Here is a 26893-nt window from a genome sequence, read left to right as displayed (position 1 = left end):
GAAAGAAGGTTTCTGTGAAAATGCTTTGTGATGGATATGTCTATTAATCTCACACAGATAAAACTTTCTTTCTATTATGCAGTTTTGAAACTTCGTCATGGATGGATTCACAAAGGGACATTCAGGAGCACATTCAGACCTGTGGGGAAATAGGAGATATCTTCAGATAAAAACTGGAGAGAAGAATTCTGAGAAACTGCTTTGTGATGTGTGCACTCCACCCAGGGAGATAGACCTCTTTTCACATAAGGCAGTGTTTAAACACTGTTCCTGTAAAACTGAAAAAGGGATATTTTGCAGCGTGATGAAGACTATGGTTAAAATTGAAATATCCTGAAATAAAACCCAGAAAGAATTATTCCAAGAAACTGCTCTCTGAAGTGTGCATTCATTTCAGAGAGTTAAAGCTTACACTACGTTGCACAGTTTGGAAACTCTGTCTTTGAGGAATCTGTGAAGGGATACTAAGTGGTGTCATAAGGCTTGTGGTGAGAAAGGAAACGTCTTCTGATGAAAACTGGAGAGAAGACTTTGAAGCAACTGCGTTGTGATATGTGTATTCATTTCATAGAGTGAAATCATTCTTTGCACTGAGCAGTTTGAAATGGAAGGCTATGGCGAAAAAGGAACTATCCCCAGACAAAAACTGGAAAGAAGCTTTCTGTGAAACTACTTTTTGATAGATATGTCTATTCATGTCACATAGATACAACTTTCTATTACGCAGTTTTGAAACTTCCCATGGACGGATTTGCAAAGGGACATTCGGGAGCACATTAAGGCCTGTGGGGAAAGAGGAGATGTTTTCAGATAAAAACTGGAGAGAAGCTTTCTGAGAAACTGCTTTGTGATATCTCCATTCCACTCTGGGGGTTATAACTCTTTTCTCATAAGGCAGTGATTGAACACTGTTCCTGTAAAATTGAAAATGTTATATTTTGCAGCGCATTGAGACTATGGCAAAAAATGAAATATCCTGAAATAAAACCCAGAAAGAAGCATTCCAGGAAACTGCTCTCTGACATGTGCATTCATTTCAGACAGTTAAAGCTTACACTACGTTGCCCAGTTTGGAAACACTATCTTTGAGGAATCTGGGAAATGATATTAACTGGCGCCTGGAGGCTTGTGGTGAGAAAGGAAACGTCTTCCAATGAAAACTGAAAAGAATCTTTCAGAGCAACTGCTTTGTGATGTGTGTATTCATCTCATAGAGTGAAATCATTCTTTGGATTGAACAGTTTGAAATCACTCTCTGATAAAAACCAGAAGGAAACTTTCTGTGAAACTACTCTAGGTCCTGCGAAGTCTACTCGCACAGTTAAGCTTCTGTTTTCATTGAGCAGTATTCTAACATTGTTTTAGGTTAGTCCACTAAGGAATACTCAGGAGCACTTTGAGGCTTATGGTGAAAACCCAAATATCTTCAGATAGACACTGGAGAGAAGATTTCGAAGGAGCTGCTTTGTGATGTGTGCATTCCACTCACAGAGTTATACTCTTGGGGTCCGCGTGTTTCCTAAACAAAGGAGTGAACACACAAGACAACACAAGACAAGACAAACAAGGTGGCCACCTCGAATGGCGTGCTCTGCTTTATTTTATACAGTCGTTTGTGGATTGTTATCAAGTCAGAAGACACATTGTTGTTTTTCTGACCTTTCCCTGACTTTCTGGATTTTTAGGATGTTTACACATAAACAAGTCCCCAGGGTCTGCTGTTAGCAGCTGGCTCCTTTGTCCTCCCTGTAAACAGGGAAGGAATACCCTGCTTCATTTGCAAGAGCAGGACTTATCAGGATGCCCTCCTTCATTTGCGAGAGCAGGACTTATCGGGAACACCCTGTTTGCAAGCATGTAGTCCTCTACATTTCCCCTTTCCTTATTTACAAGTTTGAATTTCTTTAAAACCATCATTACATGTTGGGCTCGCTGGGATTCAGTGTTTGCCCTTTGGTACCGTCTCCAGCAGACTGTGAAAATGACAAAGGCAAGAACAACAATCAATACATTACTAGAAACAGAGGTCAGCAAAGTTTTTACAGGGCTCATAGGGTTCAAAGACGTCAAACTTTATGCAATACCAGTCATCAAATCTGCACCAGTCAGCAACGGTAACAGATTGTGAAAAGTTTCAGAAATGTTCTGTGTTAATTCTTGTATTTCTAGGGAAAGATTATTATGACCAATTAAAAGTCTCTTTATCTCAGTCCAATTATGTACAGTGCTGTTAAAAGGAAGAGGAGTAATACAAAATTGCATAGTGTTCCAATCACATTTCAACAAAGCTCGGGTATTCAACACTGTTAGCTGATCTCCCAACCAAGAAACCACTTGCTCCAGATTATCCACTCCTTCAGTCAAATGAACATCTATTTCTCGTTGCTGCTGCCACAACAAATGTGATTGTTCATGCCATAGTTGCACAAATTCTGCATTTTGTATACTCTGGTGTAGAGCTAATCCAGCAACAGCAGCAGTGGAAGCAATTGCTACAAGTCCTATCACCGTGGTCACAACGATTCCAACCATTCTCTGACTGCAGTGGACAAGATCTTGCATAACCTTGTAAATTTGAGTAACCCCAGCAGATTCACTCCAAGTATGTGTTAAGTTTACAGGTAGCCAGGTTTATTTTCTGGCTCTTAGTATATATAAATCAGAATGAGAGTCATTCCAATTATTATTCCACCAAGTAGCATTTATACAACTTAAGAATGTACAATTGTTTGTACAGTTAACTACCCCTGTATTATCATCCCATTTAAAAATTCCTGTCAACAACAAGTAAGGCTTTCTTACACATGCAATAACATATCTAGAACTATTTCAATGTAAAGATATATGGAAAGGGTTAGCAATATTAGTAAGATTTAAGGACATGTTTCCCGTGAAAGTGAACATTGGTTTACCAGCAGCTAGCAACTTCCAAATATGACCTTGTATTTGTGCGGTATTAGCCAAATGTGGCATAGGGGGTGATAGACCACCATCATGCCAAATAATAGATTCATTGCCATCTGCAGAAATGCTGTGATTATCTTCATGCCAACGCAGGTTGACATGGCTGAATTTAGTCTGAAAATCTCCATGTACACTCCAATCTGTAACAAGGTATTTATGACTCTTGCCATTTACTTCTAACAACAATCATGGCCCACTACCTCTACATCTAGTCCACTCTAGTTGGGAAACACCTCCGGACACATCAGGGATAGGGCATAAAGATAATGTACTTGGCAGAGTTTCATTAAGTACTGCAGTATGATTATACTTGAAACTTTGAGCCACAATAATCATAGTAATGGCAGAGATATGACTATGGTTATAGCAAACAGCCCAAGCCTCATGAGAAAGATGCAGACAATGTGGACTACCCCCAAGACATATAGGTAACCCTTCAACCCCAAATTGATATAAACTATTTACTGTGCCAGTGTCTAATTCAGGATCCTGGTTTAAAAAAGGCGATGGCATCCAAGCAGTATCATTAGTAAATACTGGGACTTCTCTGTCTCCCCAGGCCACACCTTGATATAAGGGTGGAAAAGGAATATAAACCCAGTATGTAAATTATCCAGCTGTTACCTGACAATTTACTATGGCCAGCATAGCCAGGAATAAAGTCAGTGGGGTTTTTGGCTGTCCAGCTTGTTGAACAACCCCTTCAGCTTCTTGAGTTAACTTTTTCAGTCGTCCCCATGTCGTGGGCTCTGCACGTCGAGTTCCGAAGCTGAATGTTCTCTGAGCGCTCAGATTTAGCTCCTGGAATTCCTTCAGGAACTCTTCGGATCGGCTCCTCTTTGCCATGGCACTCTTTCAACTATCGAGATGGAAACCACTTGTCTCTGGTACCTGTACAGATAAGAGCATAGCCTCGGCCTCATTGTAAAACTTTTCCTTTTAAATATTTTCCTTGTAATGAAGGATAATACACCCACAAATTACTGTTTTGTGGCTTTTCTAAAGGCTGTTGAAAATGTTTCACTGCTACAGACTGCTGTAATTGGCACCAATGGTTGAGAAAATTTAAAGTAAAAAGGGCTTTCAGAATTTGATGTTTTGGGGAATCTCGCCCATCGCCCCCTTTTTGTTTTAAAAGTTGTAATTTTAAGGTAGCATTGGCTCTTTCAATAATTGCTTGACCTTGACTGTTAAATGGAATACCAGTGGAATGATGAATATGGTATAAAGAGAGGAAGGCAGCCAATTTGCGAGAACAATAAGCAGGGGCATTATCAGTTTTTAATTCAGCAGGGACTCCCATAACTGCAAAACAAGTAAGTAAATGAGTAATAACAGAGTCAGCCTTTTCAGAGGGTAATGGCATAGCCCACTGGAAATGTGACCATGTATCAATAGTATGATGAACATATTTTAAACGACCAAAGGCAGGAACATAAGTTACATCCATTTGCCAAATGTGATTTTGTTGAATGCCTCGAGGATTAATACCTGGACTTAAAAAAGGTGCAATAATAGGAGCACAAGATGGGCAGGCTCTGACAATAGCTTGGGCTTGATGGTGTGTTATAGAAAATCGCCATTGTAATATTAGATAATCAGGTAATAAATTTTATAGGGTCAGCACCAAGCAACTGACGAGCTTGATGTCATCCTTTAATAATTAATTCAGCCAATTTATCAATATATGGGTGAATTTTCTTAATGGCTTTATTAGCCAAAAACAGCAACTCCAGAATATTATTATCCTGGTGTAAAACGGCCGTTGGCGAATAGGGAGTATGAAAAAGACACAATGAAAGTGGAAGATTGGGTGCAATATAATCAAAGTGAGCTTCACTAATTCTATTTTCTACAAATGACAATTCTTCTTCTGCTACAGGGGATAAAGTCCCCATAGGTTGAATACAAGTATTTACAGTTCTAAGATCAGTTAATAAGTGCCATTTTCCAATTTTTTTTTTTTTTTTTACGAGACAAACACAGGGGAATTCCATGCAGAAGTACTTGGTTCAATATGCCCCTCAGCCAATTGTTCATTAACTAAATTCTTTAAAGCCTTAAGTTTTTCTTTAGATAATGGCCACTGTTCCACCCAAACAGGAGTTGTAGTTTTCCACTTTAATTGTAAAGCTTGAGGCTTGTGGATAGTGGCTAAGAATTTAAAGGATTGTAGCCCATTTTGAACATCATATTTTTGGCAGCTGAAGAAATATGAGGAATGCTTAAAAAGGCACCAAATTGTTGTAAAAGATTACGGCCCCAAAGGTTAATATTAATGGGAACAATATAAAGGAACACTTTTCCTTGTTGTCCTTCAGGTCCTACACAGCTCAGGGGCTTGACACTTTGGTAGACTATAGAAGCAGTACCTAGGCCGGATAGAGTAACTGATATTTCTTTGTTTTTCCAATGATCAGGCCATTGAGCCAAACATATAATAGATACATCCACTCCTGTGTTGACTAATCCCTCAAAAAGTATCCCATTAATTTGCAATGAACGTAAAGGTTTTTGATCAGAAACTAACGTTTCCCAGAAAACGGTTTTCCCAGTACCTCCTTGACGAGACACATCTCTAGATAAGAAAGAAAAAAAAAAGGCAATAAAAGCAATTGTGCAATACGTTCCCCTGCCTCTAGGTGTATAAATTGTGAGACTTGTACCATAATAAGGATTTCATCAGTAAAATCAGGATCAATAATACCTGGGACTACCATTAACCCCTGCATAGCGCTGCTGCTTCGACCTAGTAAAAGTCCTACATGTCCCTTTGGCAAAGGCCCACACACTCAGGTAGCCAACTTATATATTCCTCCATTAGGAGACAAATTATAAGGTTGTACAATAGCTAGGTCAGCAGCGGCACTCTGCTTAGTGGCAGCATAAAGCTGAGAAACTGGGGTAGGGTAAGATGTCTTTATGGAGGACTTGAGGTCATTCCTTGATGTTGTAAGCCACTGCTCACTGGGTACTGGGGTAGGCCTGCATTGTAGTTGTTGGGGCCCCAAGCCTGCAGGCCACAGCTCCTGTTTCCTGAGAGAGGTGACAATACATTCCCACTTGTATCAGTTTTTGAACGGCATTCATTGGTCCAATGTCGACCCTTGCCACATCGTTTACACATATCAGATAGTAACCTTTTAACTTTTAGAGCAGAAGAGCCTAATTTTTTTGGCATTCCTTTTTAAAATGACCGGGTTTCCCACATTGATAGCATATACTTTGTTTAGAATTGCCTTTTAAAGCCTTAGAAAGTGCCCCAGCAAACAATTGAGCATTCTAAATAGCTCCTCCAGCACCTGCACAAGCCCGAATGTATTCATCTAAATCAACTCCACTAGTTTTTAGAAGATGCATCAATTTCTGGCACTCGGGATTAGCACTCTCAAAAGCGAGAGTATCCAAAAGAATTTTAGCAGCAGGGCCTGAACCTACAGTCTTTAATATAGCATCTTGAAGATGGGCTACAAAATCTGGATATGGCTCAGTGGCTCCTTGTAGGATCTTTACAAAAGATGAAGAAGTTTTACCCGCCATTTCAACCTTAGCCCACTCTTTTATAAACAAGGCTTTAATCTGAGTGAAAGCAATATCATCTAGGCCTGCCTGAGCATTAAGAGTGGCGTATTGTCCTGAACCCGTAAGCTGCTCTTCAGTAGGTCCTGGGGTAGCATTTTTTCTAGCTTGTACTCTCGCTTCCTACCACCACCAACTTTTTAATTGAAGCCATTGCGAATGATTAAGGACAGCCTGTCCCAACGTTTCCCAGTCAATAGGAATCATCATATGGTCTGAAGAGAAGGAATCGAGAAGGCCAAGAACAAACAGTGACTGAGGTCCATAATTAGAAATTGCAGCTTTCATTTCTTTCAAAAATTTAAATTGTAGGGCTGTAAAAGTCACATTCTGGCCACCGTTTGGGAACTGAGCATTGGGGCCGAAAGCAGCGCGTGTTATTGGGAATAAATCTAATTCCTCAAAATCATCCTCTTCCTTCGATTCCTTCTTTTCTCCTACAGGAGGAAGAGGCACAGAGAAAACTTGACCTGACATTGGCAAAGAGGTTGGAGGTGGAGGCAAAGGGAAGTCCTTTTCCAAAGGAGCAAGGAGCAGAAGAGAAGGTAACAGGGAAGGCTCGTGGTGGAGAGATAGGAGAAACAGGAGCAGCGGTACCTTGCAATTTTGACAACTGTTGTAACATCTCTAAAATGCGCTGCAAATCAGAATTTCCTTCAGATGAAGGAGGCATTAGCTCTTTTTCCAATTCCTTGTCCTCAACAACCAGGGCATAAACATGTTCCTCTCTAAGATCATTGCTCTCTAAAGCTTCAGATGCCTCACCTCCTGTGGCAGTATCGCCATGCTCTGAGTCAGTTTCAAGTAACTCTAATGCCTGAGTAATGGAACTACACAAAGTCCACAAAGTCAGAGGTGTTGTTTGCCCTCGCTGATGAGCTCGATGCAGGACTTTAACCACTTGTAATCATTCCTTTCGATTTAACTGCACTTTGGTTTGATATTGAAACCAATAAAAATGTTGTTCAACATGGGCAAAGAATCGCTTCAATGTCTTATGTTCCTTAGCTAACTTCTACTCCTATAGACATCAACAGTCCCTGGAGTAACTGCAGATATTTAGAGGCCAGAGAGGTGGAATTCCCCATAATTTTTCCCATGGGTCCCCCTTTCTTTATTTACCTGCCCAGGGTGTTCCCCCTCTGGTTCTTTGATCTCGTGGAGCCACAGACCCTGTTCACTGTGCCAGATGTTGGGGTCCGTGTGTTTCCTAAACAAAGGAATGAACACACAAGACAACACAAGACAAGACAAACATGGTGGCCGCCTCAAATGGCATGCTTTGCTTTATTTTATACAGTCATTTGTGGAATGTTGCCAAGTCACAAGACACATTGTTGTTTTTCTGACATTTCCCTGACTTTCTGGATTTTTCAAGACGTTTACACATAAACAAGCCCCCAGCATCCACTGTTAGCAGCTGGCTCCTTTGTCCTCCCTGTAAACAGGGAAGGAATGCCCTGCTTAGTTTGCAAGAGCAGGACTTATCAGGAATGCTCTGCTTCGTTTGTGAGAGCAGGACTTATCGGGAACACCCTGTTTGTGACCACGTAGTCCTCTACATATACTTTTCTTCTCATAGGGCATTGGGGAATCTCATTTGGAGAAAAAGCTACCAGGGGACATTTGGGAGTATATGGAAGGCTATGGTGAAAAACGAAGTATCCTCAGACAAAAAACTGGAAAGAAGACTTCTCTGAAACTACTTTGTGATTGATATGTCTATGCATCTCACATAAATAAAACTTTCTTTCTATTATGCAGTTTTGAAGCTGCGCATGACAGATTCACAAAGTGACTTTCAGGAGCACATTGAAGCCTGTGGGGAAATATGAGATATCTTCAGATAAAAACTGGAGAGAAGCTTTCTGAGAAACTGCTTTGTGAAGTTTGCTTTCCACTCATGGGGTTAACTCTTTTCTCATAAGGCAGTGTTTGAGCACTGTTTCTGTAAAACTGAAAAAGTGATATTTTGCAGTGAATTGAAAACTATGGCAAAAAGTGAAATATCCTGAAATAAAACCCAGAAAGAAGGGTTCCAAGAAACTGCTCTCTGACGTTTGCATTCATTTCAGAGAGTTAAAGCTTACACTACGTTGCCAGTTTGTAAATTCTGTCTTTGAGGAATCTGTGAAGGGATATTAAGTGGCGCCCGGAGGCTTCTGGTGAGAAAAAAGATGTCTTCCGATGAAAACTGGAGAGAAGGTTTTGGAGAAACTGCTTTGTGATGTCTGTATTCATCTCATAGTGTTAAATCATTCTTTGGATTGAGCAGTTTGAAATCACTGTTTCTGTGGAACTTAGAAAGGACATTTGGGAACACTTTTAAGAATATGCTGAAAAAGAAAATCCCTCCATTAAAAAACAGAAGGAAACTTTCTGTAAAACTGCTCCAGATCACGTGAAGTCCACTCGCACAGTGAAGCTTCTGTTTTCATTGAGCAGTATTCTAACATTGTTTTAGGTTACTCAGCTAAGGGATACTCAGGAGCGCTTTGAGGCTTATGGTGAAAACAGAAATATCTTCAGATGGATACTGGAGAGAAGATTTCCGAGGAGCTGTTTTGTGAAGTGTGCATTCCACTCACAGTGTTATACTTTCCTTCTTATAGAGGATTTGGGAATCCCTTTTGGAGAAAACACTCCCAGGGGACATTTGGGAGTATGTGGATGGCTATGGTGAAAAAGGAAATATCCTCAGGCAAAAAAATGCAAAGAAGCTTCTTGTGAAACTCCTTTTTGATATATATATCTATTCATCTCCCACAGAAAAAACTTTCTTTCTATTACACAGTTTTGAAGCTGGGTCATGGACGGATTCATGAAGGGACATTTGGGAGCACATACAGGTTTGAAGGGAAATAGGAGATATCTTCGGATAAAAACTGGAGAGAAGCTTTCTGAGAAACTGCTTTGTGATTTGTGCATTCCACTCAGCGAGCTATAACTCTTTTCTCATAATGCAGTGTTTGAAAACTGTTCCTGTAAAACTGAAAAATTATAGTTTGCAGTGCATTGAAGACTATGGCGAAAACTGAAAGATCCTGAAGTAAAACACAGAAAGAAGCCTTCCAAGAAACTGCTCTCTGACGTGTGCATTCATTTTAGAGACTTAAAGCTTACACTACATTGAACAGTTTGGAAACTCTATCTTCGAGAAATCTGTGAAGGATATTAAGTGGTGCCCAGAGCCTTGTGGTAAAAAAGGTAATGTCTTCTGATGAAAACTGGAGAGATGCATTCAGAGCAACGACTTTATGATGTGTGTATTCATCTCATAGAGTTAAATCATTCCTTGGACTGAGCAGTTTGAAATCACTGTTTCTGTGGAACATGAGAAAGGACATTTGGGAATGCTCTTAAAAATATGCAGAGAAAGAAATGCCCTCTGAAACAAAGCAGAAGGAATGTGTTTGTGAAACTGCTCAGGGTAACGTGAAGTCCACTCGCACCATTAAGCTTCTGTTTTCTTTGAGTAGTATTCTAAAATGTTTTAGGTCAGTCAGCTAAGGGATACTCGGGAGCACCTTGAGGCTTATGGTGAAAATGGAAATATTGATACTGGGGAGAAGATTTCCCAGGAGTCGCTTTGTCTCATGTGCATTCCACTCACAGAGTTATACATTTCTTCTCACAGAAGATTGGGGAATCCCGTTAGGAGAAAAAGCTACCAGGGAACATTCTGGAGTATATGGACGGCTATGGTGAAAAAGTAAATATCCTCAGACAAAATCTGGAAAGATGCTTTCTGTGAAACTGCTTTGTGATAGATATGTCAATTCATCTCACATAGATAAAAGTTTCTTTCTATTACACAGTTTTGAAACTGCATTATGGACGGATTCTTGAAGGGACATTTGGGAGCACATTCAGGCTTGTGGGGAAGTAGGAGATATCTTCACATAAAAACTGGAGAGAAGCTTCGTTAGAAACTGATTTGTGATGTGTGCATTCCACTCAGGAAGTTACACCTCTTTTATCATAAGGCAGTGTTTGAACACTGTTCCTGTAAAACTGAAAAAGTGATATTTTGCAATACAATGAAAACTATGGGGAAAACTGACATATCCTGAAATAAAACCCAGAAAGAAGCGTTCTAAGAAACTGCTCTCTGACGTGTGCATTCATTTCAGAGAGTTAAAGCTTACATTACGTTGCCCAGTTTGGAAACTCTGTTTTCAAGGAATGTGTGAAGGGATATTTATTGGCGCCCAGAGGCTAGTGGTGAGAAAAGAAATGTCTTCCGATGAAAACTGGAAAGATGATTTGAATCAACTGTTTTGTGATGTGCATATTCACCTCATAGAGTTAAATCATTCTTTAGATTGAGCAGTTTGAAATCATGTTTCTGTGGAACCTGCGAAAGGACATTTGGGAACGCTCTTAAGAATATGCTGTAAAAGAAATACTCTCCAATAAAAACCAAAAGGAAACTTTCTGTGAAACTGCTTTAGATCAAGTGAAGTCCACTCGAACAGTTAAGCTTCTGTTTTCATTGGGTAGTGTTCTAACAGTGTTATGTTAGTCAACTAAGGGATATTCGGAAGCGCTTTGAGGGTTACGGTGAAAGTGGAAATATCTTCAGATAGATACTGCAGAGAAGATTTCCGAGGAGTTGCTTTGTGACGTGTGCATTCCACTCACAGAGTTATACCTTTCTTCTAATAAAGGATTGGGGAGTCTCGTTTGTAGAAAAAACTATCAGGGGACATTCCAGACTATATGGATGGCTATGGTGAAAAAGGAAATATCCTCAGAAAAAACTGGAAAGAAGCTTTCTGTGAAACTGCTTTGTGATAGATATGTCTAGTCAGCTCACATAGATAAAACTTTCGTTTTATTACACATTTTGAAAATCCCTCATAGATGGATTCACGAATGGACATTTGGGAGCACATTCAGGCCTGTGGGGAAATAGGGGATATCTTCACATAAAAACTGGAAAGAAGCTTTCAGAGAAACTGCTTTGTTGTGTGTGCATTCCACTCACGAAGCTATACCTCTTTTCTCATAAGGCAGTGTTGGAACACTGTTCCTCTGAAACTGAAAAAGTGATATTTTGCAGCACATTGAAGACTATGGTGAAAAGTGACATATCCTGAAATAAAACCCAGAAAGAAGCATTTCAAGAAACTGCTCTCTGAAGGGTGCATTCATTTCAGAGAGTTCAAGCTTACACTACGAAGCCCACATTGGGAACTTGGTCTTTGAAGAATCTGTGAGGGGATACTAACTGGCGCCCGGATTCTTGTGGTGAGAAAGGAAACGTTTTCTGATGAAAACTGGAGAGAAACTTTCAGAGAAACTGCTTTGTGATATGTGTATTCACCTCATATAGTTAAATAATTCTTTGGATTGAGCAGTTTGAAATCACTGTTTCTGTGGAACCTTAGAAAGGATATTTGGGAACGTTCTTAAGAATATACCGAAAAAGAAATACCCTCCGATAAAAACCAGAAGGAAAATTTATGAGAAACTGCTCTAGGTCACAAGAAGTCCACTCACAGAGTTAAGCTTCTGTTAACATTGAGCAGCATTCTAACACTGTTTTAGGTTAGTCAGCCAAGGGATATTCGGGAGCGCTTTGAGGCTTATGGTGAAAATGGAAATATCTTCAGATAGATACTGGAGAGGAGATTTCTGAGGAGATGCTTTGTGACGTCAGCATTCCACTCAGGCTGTTGTACCTCTTTTCTCATAAGGCAGTGTTTAAACACTGTTTCTGTAAAAGTGAAAAAGGGATAATTGCAGTGCATTGAAGACTACGGCGAAAAGTGAAATATCATGATATAAAACCCAGAAGGAAGCGTTACAGGAAACTGATCTCTGACGTGTGCATTCATTTCAGAGAGTTAAAGCTTACACTACGTTGTCCAGTTTGGGTACTCTGACTTTGAGGAATCTGTGAAGGGATATTTAGTGGCACCTGAAGGCTTGTGGTGAGAAAGGAAATGTGATCCGATGAAAACTGGAGGGAAACTTTCAGAGCAACTGCTTTGTGATGTGTGTAGTCATCTCGTAGAATTAAATCATTCTTTGGATTGAGCAGTTTGAAATCACTCTTTCTGTATAACCTGAGAAAGGACATTTGGGATCGCTCTTAAGAATATGCTGAAAAAGAATTTCCCTATCATAAAAAACCAAAAGGAAACTTTCTGTGCAACTGCTCTAGGTCACATGAAGTCCTCTCGCCCCATTAAGCTTCTGTTTTCATTGAGCAGTATTCTAACACTCTTTTAGGTTACTCAGCTAAGGGATACTCACGAGTGCTTTGAGGCTTACGGTGAAAGTGGAAATATCTTCAGATAGATAATGAAGAACAGATTTTTGAGGAGCGGCTTTGTGACGTGTGCATTCCACTCACAGAGTTATACATTTATTTTCACAGATGGTTAGGGAATCCCGTTTGAGAAAATGCTATCATAGGACATTTGAGAGTATATGCACGGCAGTGGTGGAAAAGGAACTATCCTGAGACAAAACCTGGAAAGAAGTTTTCTGTACAACTGCTTTGTGATAGATATGTTTATTCATCTCACATTGATGAAACTTTCTTTCATTACGCAGATTTGAAACTGTGACAGGACGGATTCATGAAGTGACATTCGGAGGCTCATTCAGGCCTGTGGGGAAATAGGATATATCTTCTGATAAATAGTGGAGAGAAGCTTTCTGAGAAACTGCTTTGTGATAGATATGTCTATGCAAAGCTGCGTCATGGACGGATTCGCAAAGGGACTTTCGGGAGCACATTGAGGCCTGTGGGGAAATATGACATATCTCCAGATAAAAACTATAGAGAAGCTTTCTGAGAAATAGCTTTGTGAAGTTTTCTTTCCACTCAGGGAGTTATACCTCTTTTCTCATGAGGTAGTGTTTGAACACTGTTCCTGTAAAAATGAAAAAGTGATATATTGCAGCACTTTGAATACTATGGCGAAAAGTGAATTATCCTGAAATAAAACCCAGGAAGAATCGTTTGAAGAAACTGCTCTCTGACGTGTGCATTCACTTCAGATAGTGGAAACTTACACAACGTTGCTCTTTTTGGGAACTGTGTCTTTAAGGAATCTGTGAAGGGATATTAAGTGGCGCCCAGAGGCTAGTGGTGAGAAAGGAAATGCTTTCAAATGGAAACTGGAGAGAAGCTTTCGGAGCAACTGCTTTGTGTTGTGTGTATTCATTTCATAGAGATAAATCATTCTTTGGATTGTGCAGTTTGAAATCACTGTTTCTGTGGCACCTGAGAAAGGACATTTGGGAACACTGTTAAGAATATGCTGAAAAAGAAATACTCTAAGATAAAAACCAGAAGGAAACTTTCTGTGAAAATGCTCTAGGTCACGTGAAGTCCACTCACACAGTTAAGCTTCTGTTTTCATGGAGCAGTATTCTAACACTGTTTTAGGTTAGTCAGCTAAGGGATACTGGGGAGCGCTTTCAGGCTTTTGGTGAAAACGGAAATATTTTCAGATAGTTACTGGAGAGAAGATTTCCAAGGAACTACTTTGTGACGTGTGCATTCCAATCACAGAGTTATACTTTTCTTCTCAGAGAGGATTGGGGACTCTCGTTTTGAGAAAACACTAACAGGGAACATTCAGGAGTATATGGACAGCGATGGTGAAAAAGGAAATATCCTCAGACAAAAACTGGAAAGAAGCTCTCTGTGAAAATGCTCTGTGATATGTATGTCTACTCAATTCACATAGCTCAAACTTTCTTTCAATTCGCAGTTTTGAAATGGCGTCATGGACGGATTCGCGAAGGGACATTCGGGAGCACTTTCAGGCCTTAGGGGAAATCGGAAATATCTTCGGATAAAAACTGGAGATAAGTTTTCTGAGAAATTCCTTTGTGATGTGTGCATTCCACTCTGGGAGGTATACTTCTTTTCTCATAAGACAGTGTTGAATGCTGTTCCTGCAAAACTGAGGAAGTAATATTTTGCATCGCAGTGAAGACTATGGCAAAAAGTGAAATATTCTGAAATAAAACCCAGAAAGAAACATTCCAAGAAACTGCTCCATGACATGTGCATTCATATCAGAGTGTTAAAGCTTACACTACTTTGCCCAGTTTGCAAATTGTCTCTTTGAGAAGTCTGTGAAGGGATATTAAGTGGAACCTGGAGGCTTGCGGTGAGAAAGAAAAACTCTTCTGATGAAAACTTGAGAGAAGATTTTGGAGCAACTGCTTTGTGATGTGTATATTCATCACATAGAGTTAAATCATTCTTTGGATTGAGCAGTTTGAAATCACTGTTTCTGTGGAACCTGAGAAATGACATTTGGGAAGACTCTTAAGAATATGCTGAAAAAGAAATACCCTCTGATAAAAACCAGAGGGAATCATTCTGTGAAACTGCTCTAGGTCACGAGAATTCCACTCACACAGTTAATCTTCTGTTTCATTGAGCAGTATTCTAACACTGTTTATGTTTAGTCTGTGAAGTGATATTCGGGAGTGCTTTGAGGCTTACAGTGAAAAAGGAAATATCTTCAGATAAAAACTGGAGAGAAGATTTCTGAGGAGCTGCTTTGGGACCTGTGCGTTCCACTCATAGATTTACACTTTTCTTCTCATAGAGGATTGGGAATCCCATTTGCAGTATACGCTACCAGGGGACATTCGGGAGAATATGCACGGCTATGGTGAAGAAGGAAATATCTTCAGACAAAAACTGGAAAGAAGCTTTCTGGGAAACTACTTTGTGATAAATAAGTCTATTCATCTCACATAGATAAAATTTTCTTTCTATTACGCAGTTTTGAAACTGTGTCATGGGCGCATTCACAAAGGGACATTCGGGAGCACATTCAGGCCTGTGGGGAAAAAGGAGATATCTTCAGATTGCCACTGAAGAGAAGGTTTCCGAGAAACAGCTTTGTGACGTTTGCATTTCACTCAGGGAGCTATACCTCTTTTCTCCTAAGGCAGTGTTTGAGCACGGTTCCTGTAAAACTGAAAAAGTGATATTTTGCAGCGCTTTGAAGAGTATGGCGAAAATTTAAAGATCCTGAAATAAAACACAGAAAGAAGCGTTCCACGAAACTCCTCGCTGATGTGTGCATTCATTTGAGGGTCAAATCTTACACTACATTGCCAAGTTTGGAAACTCTGTCTTTGAGGAATCTGTGAAGGGATATTAAGTGGAGCCCGTGGGCTTGTAGTGAGAAAGGAAACGTGTTCTGATGAAAACTGGAGAGAAGCTTTCGGAACAACTACTTTGTGATGTGTGTATTCATCTCATAGAGTTAAATCATTCTTTGGATTGTGCAGTTTAAAAATCAGTGTTTCTGTGGATCCTGAGAATGGACATTTGGGAACACTCTTAAGAATATGCTGAAAAAGTAATACCCTCGGTTAGAAACCAGAATTAAACTTTCTGTGAAAGTGCTCTAGGTCACGTGAATTCCACTCACAGAGTTTAGCTTCTGTTTACATTGAGCAGTATTCTAACACTGCTTTAGGTTAGTCAGCTAAGGGATACTCGGGAACGCTTTGAGGCTTACGGTGAATACGGAAATTTCTTCAGATAGATACTGGAGAGAAGATTTCCGAGGAGCTGCTTTGTGACATGTGCATTCCACTCACAGAATTATACTCTTTTGTCACATAGGATTGGGGTATCCCATTTGGAGAAAACGTTACCAGGGTACATTCGGGAGTATATTGACGGCTATGGTGAAAAAGGAAGTATCCTCATACAAAAAGTGGAAAGAAGGTTTCTGTGAAACTGCTTTGTGATACATATATCTATTCTTCTCACATACATAAAACTTTCTTTCTATTATGCAGTTTTGAAACTGCATCATGGACGGATTCACGAAGGGATATTTAGGAGCACATTCTGGCCTGTGGGAAAATAGGAGATGTCTTCAGATAAAATCTAGTGACAAGCTTTATGAGAAACTGTTTGTGATGTCAGCATTCCACTCTGGGGGTTATAACTCTTTTCTCATAAGGCAATGTTTGAACACTATTATCATAAAACTGAAAAAGTGATGTTTTGTAGTGTGTTGAAGACTGTGGCGAAAAGTGAAATATCCTGTAATAAATTCCAGAAAGAAGCGTTCCAAGAAACTGCTCTCTGATCTGTGCATTAATTTTAGAGAATTAAAGCTTACACTACGTTGCCCAGTTTGGAAAATCTGTCTTTGAGGAATCTTTGAAGGGATAATAAGTGGCACCCGGAGGCTTGTGGTGAGAAAGGAAATGTCTTCCATTGAAAATTGGAAAGAAGCTTCTGGAGCAATTGCTTTGTGATGTTTGTATTCACCTCATAGAGTGAAATCATCCTTTGCACTGAGCAGTTTGAAATCATTGTTTGTGTGAAACCTGAGAATGCACATTTGGGAATGCTCTTAAGAATATGGTGAAAAAGAAATACCCTCCTATAAAAACCAGAAGAAAACTTTCTGTGAAACTGCTCTAGTTCACGTGAAGTCCACTAACACAGTTAAGCTTCTGTCTAGGTCACGTGAATTCCACTTGCAGCATCTATCCAGTTTTTATCTGGAGATATTTCCTATTCCCAACAGTCCTGAATGTACTCCCGAATGTCCCATCGCACTTCTCTCCATGAAGCAGTTTCAAAATTGTTTAATAGAAAGAAAGTTTTTTCTGGGTGAGATAAATAGACATATCTATCACAAAACCATTTCACAGGTAGCTTCTTTCCAGTTTTTGCTGGAGAATACTTCCTCTTTCACCATAGTCATGCATATACTCCCGAATGTCCCCTGGTAGTGATTTCTCCAAGCGGAATTCCCCTATCTTCTATGAGAACAATGGTAAAACTCTGTGAGTGGAATGCACACGTCACAAAATAGGTCCTCGGAAACCTTCTCTCCAGTTTCTATCTGATGATATTTCCATTTTCACCAAAAGCCTCAAAGTGCTCACGAGTATCCCTTAGCTGACTAACCTAAAACAGTTTTAGAATACTGCTCAATGAAAATAGAAGCTTAACTGTGCGAGTGGACTTCACGTGACCTAGGGCAGTTTCACAGAAAATGTCCTTGTGGTTTTTATCAGAGGGTATTACTTTTTCAGCATATTCTTAAGAGCATTCCCAAATGTCCTTTCTCAGGTTCCACAGAAACAATGATTTCAAACTGCTCAATCCAAAGAATGATTTAAATCTATGACATGAATACACACATCACAAAGCAGTTGCTCTGTAAGCTTCTCTCCAGTTTTCATCAGAACACGTTTCTTTTCTCACCACAAGCCTCCGTTCGCCACTTAATATCCCTTCACAGATTCCTCAAAGACAGAGTTTCCAAACTGGGCAACTTAGTACAAGCTTTAGCTCTCTGACATGAATGCACACGTCAGAGAGCAGTTTCTCTTAATGCTTCTTTCTGGGTTTTATTTCACGGTATTTCACTTTTTGTCATAGTCTTCAAAGCTCTGCAAAATATCACGTTTTCAGTTTTACAGGAACAGTGTTCGAACACTCCCTTATGAGAAAATATGTATAACTTACTGAGTGGAATGCACACATCACAAATCAGTTTCTCAGGAAGCTTCTCTCCAGTTTTTATCTGGACATATTTCCTATTCCCCACAGGCCTGAATGTGCTCCCGAATGTCTCTTTGAGAATCCATTCATGACACAGTTTCAAAACTGCATAATGAAAGAAAGTTTTTTCTATGTGAGATGAATAGACATATCTATCACAAAGCAGTTTAGGAGAAAACTTCTTTCCAGTTTTTGTCTGAGGATACTTCCTTTTTCACCATAGCCGTCCATATACTCCCGAATTCCTCTGGTAGCTTTTTCTTCAAACAGGATTCCCCAATTCTCTATGAGATGAAAAGTATAATCTGTGAGTGCAATGCACACGTCACAAAGCAGCTCCTCGGAAATTTTCTCTCCAGTATCTATTAGAAGATATTTCCATTTTCACCATAAATCTCAAAGCACTCCTGAGTATCCCTTAGATGACTAACCCAAAACATTGTTGGAATACAGCTAAATAAAAACAGAAGCTTAACTGTGTGAGTGGAGTTCACGTGACCTAGAGCATTTTCACAGAAAGTTTCCCTCTGGTTTTTATCAGAGGGTATTTCTTTTTCAACATATTTTTAAGAGCATTCCCAAATGCCCTTTCTCAGGTTCCACAGAAACAGTGATTTCAAACTGCTCAATGCAAAGAATGATTTAACTCTTGAGATGAATACAAACATCGCAAAGGAGTTCCTCCCAAAACGTCTCTCCAGTTTTCATCAGAAGACGTTTCCTTTCTCAACAATATCCTCCGGGAGCCACTTAATATTTCTTCCCAGATTCCTCAAAGACAGACTTTCCATACTGGGCAACATAGTGTAAGCTTTAACTCTCTGAAATGAATGCACACGTCAGAGAGCAGTTTCTTGGAACACTTCTTTCTGGGTTTTATTTCAGAATATTTCACTTTTCGCCATAGTCTTCAATGTGCTGGAAAATATCACTTTTTCAGTTGTACAGGAACAGTGCTCAAACACTGCATTTTGAGAAAAGAGGTATAACTCCCTGAGTGGAATGCACACATCAAAGAGCAGTGTCTCAGAAAACTTCTGTCCAGTTTTTATCTAGAGATATTTTCTATTTCCCCAGAGGCCTGAATGTGCTCCCGAATGTCCCTTCATGAATCCGTCCCTGACGCAGTTTCAAAACTGTGTAATAGAAGGAAAGTTTTTTCTATGTAAGATGAATAGTCACATCTATCACAAACGATTTCAGAGAAAGTTTCTTTCCAGTTTTGTCTGAGAATACTTCCTTTTTCGCCATAGCCATCAATATACTCGCAAATGTCCCTTGGTAGTGTTTTCTCCAAATGACATTCCCCAATTCTCTATCAGAAGAAAGGTTTAACTCTGTGAGTGGAATGCACATGTCACAAACAGCTAATTGGTAATCTTCTCTCCAGTGTCTATTTGAAGATATTTCCGTTTTCACCGTAAGCCTGAAAGTGCTCCCGAGTATCCCTTAGCTGACTAACCTTAAACAGTGTTAGAATACTGCTCAAAGAAAATAGAAGCTTAACTGTGCAAGTGGACATTGCATGACCTAGAGCAGTTTCACAGAAACATTCCTTCTTGTTTTTATCAGAGGGTATTTCTTTTTCAGCATATTTTTAAGAGCATTCCCAAATGTCCTTTCTCAGATTCCACAGAAAAAGTTATTTCAAACTGCTCAATCCAAAGAATGATTTAACTCTATGAGATGAATATACACATCACAAAGTAGTTACTCCAAAAGCTTCTCTCCAATTTTCATCGGAAGATGTTTCGCATCTCACCACAAGCCTCCGGAAACCACTTAATATCCATTCACAGATTCCTCAAAGACAGAGTTTTCAAATTGGGCAATGTAATGTGAGCTTTAACTGTCAGAAATGAATTCACACGTCAGAGAGCAGTTTCTCTTAACGCTTCTTTCTGGGTTTATTTCAGGATATTTCACTTTTCCTTATAGTCTTCAATGCACTGCAAAATATCACTTTTTCAGTTTTGCAGGAATAGTCTTCAAACACTGCCTTACAAGAAAATAGGTATAATCCCTGAGTGGAATGCACACATCACAGAGCAGTTTCACAGAAAGCTTCTCTGCAGTTTTTATCTGGAGATATTTCCTATTTCCCTACAGGCCTGAATGTGCTCCCAAATCTCCCTTTGCAAGTACGTCCTTGATGCACTTTCAAAACTGCGTAATAGAAAAAAAGTTTTATCTATGTGAGATGAATAGACTTATGTATCAAAAAGCAGTTTCACAGTAATCTTCTTTCCAGTTTTTGTCTGAGGATACTTCCTTTTTCACTACAGCTGTCCATATACTCCCTAATGTCCACTGGTAGCTTTTACTCCAAATGGGTATTCCCAATCCTCTATTAGAAGAAAAGTATAACTCCATGAGTGTAAAGCACATGTCACAAAGCAGTTCCTCGGAAATCTCCTGTCCATTATCTATCTGAAGACATTTTCATTTTCACCATAAGCCTCAAAGCACTCCCGAGTGTCCCTTAGCAGATTAACTTAAACCAGTGTTAGAATACTGCTCAATGAAAACAGAAGCTTAATTGTGTGAGTGGACTTCACGTGACCTAGAGCAGTTTCACAGAAAGTTTCCTTCTGGTTTTTATCAGAGGTAGTTCTTTTTCAGCTGATTCTTAAAAGCGTTCCCAAATGTCCTTTCTCAGGTTCCACAGAAACCGTGATTTCAAACTGTTCAATCCAAAGAATGATTTAACTGAATGAGATGAAAACACATATCACAAAGCAGTTGTTCCGACAGCTTCTCTCCAGTTTTCATAGGAAGACGTTTCCTTTCTCACCACAACTCGCTGGGTGCCATTTAATATCCCTTCCCAGATTCCTCAAAGACAGAGTTTCCAAACTGGACAAAGTAGTGTAAGCTTTAATTCTCTGAATGAATGCCCAGGTCAGAAAGCAGTTTCCAGGAACGTTTCTCTCTGGGTTTTATTTCCAGCTGTTTCACTTTTCGCCATAGTCTTCAATGCGCTGCAAATTATCACTTTTTCACTTTTACAGGAACAGTGTTCACCCACTGCCTTATGAGAAAAGGGGTATAACTCCCTGAGTGGAATGCGCACATCACAAAGCAGTTTCTCAGAAAACTTCTTTCCAGTTTTTATCTAAAGGTATCTCCTATTTCCCCACTGGCCTGAATGTGCTCCGAAATGTCCCTTCGTGAATCCGTCCATGACGCAGTTTCAAAACTGTGTAACAGAAAGAAAGTTTTATCTACATGAGATGAATGGACATATTTATAACAAAGCAGTTTCACAGAAAGCTTCCTTCCAGTTTTTGTCTGAGGATATTTCCTTTCTCATCATAGCCGTCCATATACTCCTGAATGTCCCCTGGTACCTTTTTCTCCAAGGATGATTCTCCAATCCTCTATGAGAAGAAAAGTATAACTCTGTGATTTGAAAGCACATGTCACAAAGCAGCTCCTCGGAAAGATTCTCTCCAGTATCTATCTGAAGTCCTTTCTCAGGTACCACAGAAACAGTTATTTCAAACTGCTCAATCCAAAGAATGATTTAACTCTATGAGATGAATACACACATCACAAAGCAGTTGCTCTGAAAGCTTCTCTCCAGTTTTCATCGGAAGACATTTTCTTTCTCATCACAAGCCTCTGGGTGCCACTTAATATCACTTCACAGATTCCTCAAAGACAGAGTTTGTAAACTGGGCAACGTAGTGTCAGCTTTACCTCTCTGAATTGAATGCAAACGTCAGGGAACCGTTTCTTGGAACACTTCTTTTCGTGTTTTATTTCAGGATATTTCACTTTTCGCCATACTCTTCAATGCGCTGCAAAATATTACTTTTTTTAGTTTTACAGGAACAGTGTTCACACACTGCCTTATGAGAAAAGAGGTATAACTCCCTGAGTGAAATGCACTTATCACAAAGCAGTTTCTCAGAAAGCTTCTCTCCAGTTTTTATCTGAAGATGTCTCGTATTTCCCCACAGGCCTCAATGTGCTCCCGAAAATCCTTTCGCGAATCAGTCCACGAATTAGCTAGAAAACTGTATAATAGAAAGAAAGTTTTATTTATGTGAGATACATAGATATATCAATCATAAAGTAGTTTCAGAGAAAACGTCTTTCCAGTATTTGTCTGTGGATACTTTCTTTTTCACCGTAGCCTTCCATATAGTCCCGAATGTCCCCCAGTAGCTTTTTCTCCAAACCGGATTCCCCAATCCTCTATGAGAAAAAAGGTAAAACTCTGTGAGTGGAATGCACATGTCACAATGCAGCTCCTCAGAAATCTTCTCTCCAGTGTCCACCTGAAGATATTTCCGTTTTCACCGTCTCAATGCGCTCCTGAGTATTACTTAGCTGACTAACCCAGAACAGTGTTAGAATACTGCTCAATGAAAACAGAAGCTTAACTGAGCAAGTGGAATTCACGTGACCTAGAGCAGTTACACGCAACATTTCCTTCTGGTTATTATCGGAGGTTATTACTTTTTCAGCATATTCTTAAGAGTGTTCCCAAACGTCCTTTGTCAGGTTCCACAGAAACAGGGATTTCAAACTTAAATCCAAAGAATGATTTAACTCTGTGAGATGAATATACACATCAAAAAGCAGTTGATCCGAAAGCTTCTCTCCAGTTTTCATCAGAAGATATTTCCTTTCTCACCAAAAGACTCCGGGCGCCACTTAATATCCCTTCACAGATACCTCAAATACAGAGTTTCCAAACGGGGCAATGTAATGTAAGCTTTAACACTCTGAAACGAATGTACACTTCAGAGAGCAGTTTCCTGGATCGCTTCTTTCTGTGTTTTATTTCCGGATATGTCACTTTTCGCCATAGTCTTCATTGCGATGCAAAGTATCACTTTTTCAGTTTTACAGAAACTGTGTTTAAAGACTGTCTTATGAGAAAAGAGGTATAACTCCCTGAGTGGAATGCACACACAACAAAGCAGTTTTTCAGAAAACTTCTGTCCAGGTTTTTTCTGGAGATATTTCCTATTTCCCCACAGACCTGAATGTGCTCCCTAATATCCCTTTGTGAATTTGTCCATGATGCAGTTTCAAAATTGTGTAATAGAAGTTTTATCTATGTGAGCTGAATAGATATATCTATCACAACGCATTTTCACAGAAAGCTTCTTTCTAGTTTTTGTCTGAGGAAACTTCCTTTTTCATCATAGTTGTCCATAAACTTCCGAATGACCCTGGTAGCATTTTATCCAATCTGGGTTCCCTAATCGTCTAAAAGAGGAAAAGTATAATTTTGTTAGTGGAATGCACACGTCACAAAGCAGCTCCTCAGAAATCTTCTCTCCAATTTTTATCTGAAGATATTTCCTTTTTCACTGTAAACCTCAAGGCACTCCCAAATATCACTTCACAGACTAAACAAAAACAGTGTTAGAATACTGTTCAATGGAAACAGAAGCTTTACTGTGCGAGTGGAATTCATGTGACCAAGAGCAGTTTCACAGAAAGTTTCCTTCTGGTTTTTATTGAAGGGCATTTCTTTTTCAGCATATTCCTAAGAACGTTCCCAAATGTCCTTTCTCAGATTCCACAGAAACAGTGATTTCAAACTGCTCTATCCAAAGAATGATTTAACTCTATGAGATGAATACACACATCACAAAGCAGTTACTGTGAAAGCATCTCTTCAGTTTTCATCGGAAGATGTTTCCTTTATCACCATAAGCCTCTGGGCGTCCCTTAATATGCCTTCATAGATTCCTCAAAGAGAGAGTTCCCACACTGGGCAACGTAGTGTAAGCTTTAAGTCTCTGTAATGAATGCACACGTCAGAGAGCGGTTTCTTTTAACACTTATTTCTGACTTGTATTACCGGATATTTCAGTTTTCACCATAGTCTTCAATGTGCTGCAAAATATCACTTTTTCAGTTTTCCAGGAAGAGTGTTCAAACACTGCCTTATGAGAAAATAGGTATAACTCCCTGAGAGGAATGCACACATGACAAACATGTTTCTCAGAAAGATTCCCTCCAGTATTTATCTGGAGATATCTCCTATTTGCCCGCAGTCCTGAATGTGCTCCCGAATGTCCCTTCATGAATCCGTCCATGAAGCACTTGCAAAACTGTGTTATAGAAAGAAAGTTGTATCTATGTGAGATGAATAGACATATCTATCACAAGGCAGTTTCACAGAAAGCTTCTTTCCAGCTTTTGTCTGAGTATATTTCCTTTTTCACCATAGCCATCCATATACTCCAGAATGTCCCCTGGTAGCTTTTTCTCAAACGGGATTCCCCAATCCTCTAAGAGAAGAACAGTATAACTCTGTGAGTGGAATGCACAGGTTACAAAGCAGCTCCTAAGAAATCTTCTCTCCAGTTTCTTTCTGAAGATATTTCCGTTTTCACTGTAAGCCTCAAAGTGCTCCCGAGTATCCCTTAGCTGACTGACCTAAAACAGTGTTAAAACACTGCTCAAGGAAAACAGAAGCTTAAGTGTGTGAGTGGACTTCACGTGAGCTAGAGCAGTTTCACAGAGGATTTCCTTCTGGTTTTTATCGGAGGGTATTTCTTTTCCAGGGTATTCTTAAGAGTGTTCCCAAATGACCTTTCTCAGGTTCCACAGAAACAGTGATTTCAAATTGCTCAATGTAAAGAATGATTTAATTATATGAGATGAATATACACATCACAAAACAATTGCTTCTAAAACCTTTCTCCAATTTTCAACAGAAGACATTTCCTTTCTCACCGCAAGTCTCCAGGAGCTGCTTAATATCCCTTCAAAGATACCTGAAAGACAGAATTTCCAAACTGGGCAATGTAATGTAAGGTTTAACTCTCTGAAATGAATGCACACGACAGAGAGCAGTTTCTTGGAATGCTTCTTTCTGAGTTTTATTTCAGGATATGTCACTTTTCCCATAGTCTTCAATGCGCTGCAAAATATCACTTTTTCAGTTTTACAGGAACAGTGTTCAAACACTGCCTTATGAGATAAGAGATATAACTCCCTGACTGGAATGCACTCATCACAAAGCAGTTTCTCAGAAAGCTTCTCTCCAGTTTTCTTCGGAAGATGTTTCCTTTATCACCACAAGTCTCTGGGTGCCACTTAATATCCCTTCACAGTTTCCTCAAAGACAGAGTTTCAAACTGGGCAACGTAATGTAAGCTTTAACTCTCTGAAATAAATGCAGACGTCAGAGACCCGTTTCTTGGATAGCTTCTTTCTGGGTTTTGTCTCTGGATATTTCACTTTTCGCCATTGTCTTCAATGCACTACAAAATATCACTTTTTAAGTTTTACAGGAACAGTGTTCACACACTGCCTTATGAGAAAAGAGGTATAACTCCCTGAGTGTCATGCACACACCACAAAGCAGTTTCTGAGAAAGCTTCTCTACAGTTTTTATCTCAAGATATCTACCACTTCCCCTCAGACCTAAATGTGCTCCCAAATGTCCTTTCGCAAGAATGTCCAGGAGGCATTTTCAAAACTGTAATAGAAAGAAAGTTTTATCTATGTGAGATGAATACAAATATCTATCAGAAAGCAGTTTCAGGGAACGCTTCTTTCCAGTTTTCGTCTGAGGATACTTCCTTTTTTACCATAGCCATCCATATACCCCCGAATGTTCCCTGTTAGCGTTTTCTATAAACGGGATTCCCCAATCTTCTATGAGAAGAAAGGTATAACTCTGTGAGTGGAATGCACATGTCACAAAGCAGTATCTCGTAAATCTTCTCTCCAGTTTCAATCTGAAGATATTTCAGTTTTCGCCAAAAGCCTCAAAGCACTCCGGAGTATCCCTAAGCTGACTAACCTAAAACAGTGTTAGAATACTGCTCAATGAAAACAGAAGCTTAACTGTGTGAGTGGACTTCACGTGACCTAGAGCAGTTTCACAGAACATTTCCCTCTGGTTTTTATCAGAGAGTTTTTTTTTTTAAACATATTCGTAAGAGTGTTCCCAAATGTCCTTTGTCAGGTTCCGCAGAAACAGTGATTTCAAACTCCCCAACCCAAGGAACGATTTAATTCCATGAAGTAAATACACACATCACAAAGCAGTTGCTCTGAAAGCTTATCTCCAATTTTCATTGGAAGACATTTCCTTTCTCACCACAAGCCTCAGTGTGCCACTTAATACCACTTCACAGATTCGTCAAGAACAGACTTTCCAAACTGGTCAATGTAGTGTCAGCTTTAATTCTATGAAATGAATTCACACGTCAGAGAGCAGTTTCTTGGAATGCTCCTTTGTGGGTTATTTCCGGTTTTATTGCCACTTTTCACCATAGTCTTCAATACACTGCAAAATATCAAATTTTCAGTTTTACAAGAACAGTGTTCAAAAATTGCCTTATGAGAAAAGAGGTATATCTCCCTGAGTGGAATGCACACATCACAAAGCCATTTCGCAGAAAGCTTCTATCCAGTTTTTATCTGAAGATATTTCCCATTTCCACACAGGCCTGAATGTGCTCCCGAATATCCCTTCGTGAATCCATCCATGACACAGTTTCAATACTGCGTAAGAGAAAGAAAGTTTTATCTACGTGAGATTAATAGACATATCTATCACAAAGCATTTTAAGAGAAACTTTTTTTCCAGTTTTTGTCTGAGAATATTACCTTTTTCATCATAGCCATCCACATACTCCCGAATGTCCCCTGGTAGCTTTCTCTCCAAGAGTGATTCCCCAATCCTCTAAGAGAAGAATTGTATAACTCTGATTGGAATGCACACTTCACAAAGCAGCTCCTTGGAAAGCTTCTCTCCAGTATCTATCTGAAGATATCTCAGTTTTCACCATAAGCCTGAAAGCACTCTCGAATATCCCTTAGCTGACTAACCCA

Source organism: Theropithecus gelada, chromosome 15 (assembly GCF_003255815.1).
Source record: "Theropithecus gelada isolate Dixy chromosome 15, Tgel_1.0, whole genome shotgun sequence".
NCBI classification, from domain to species: domain Eukaryota; kingdom Metazoa; phylum Chordata; class Mammalia; order Primates; family Cercopithecidae; genus Theropithecus; species Theropithecus gelada.
This window is presented reverse-complemented; position numbering follows the sequence as displayed.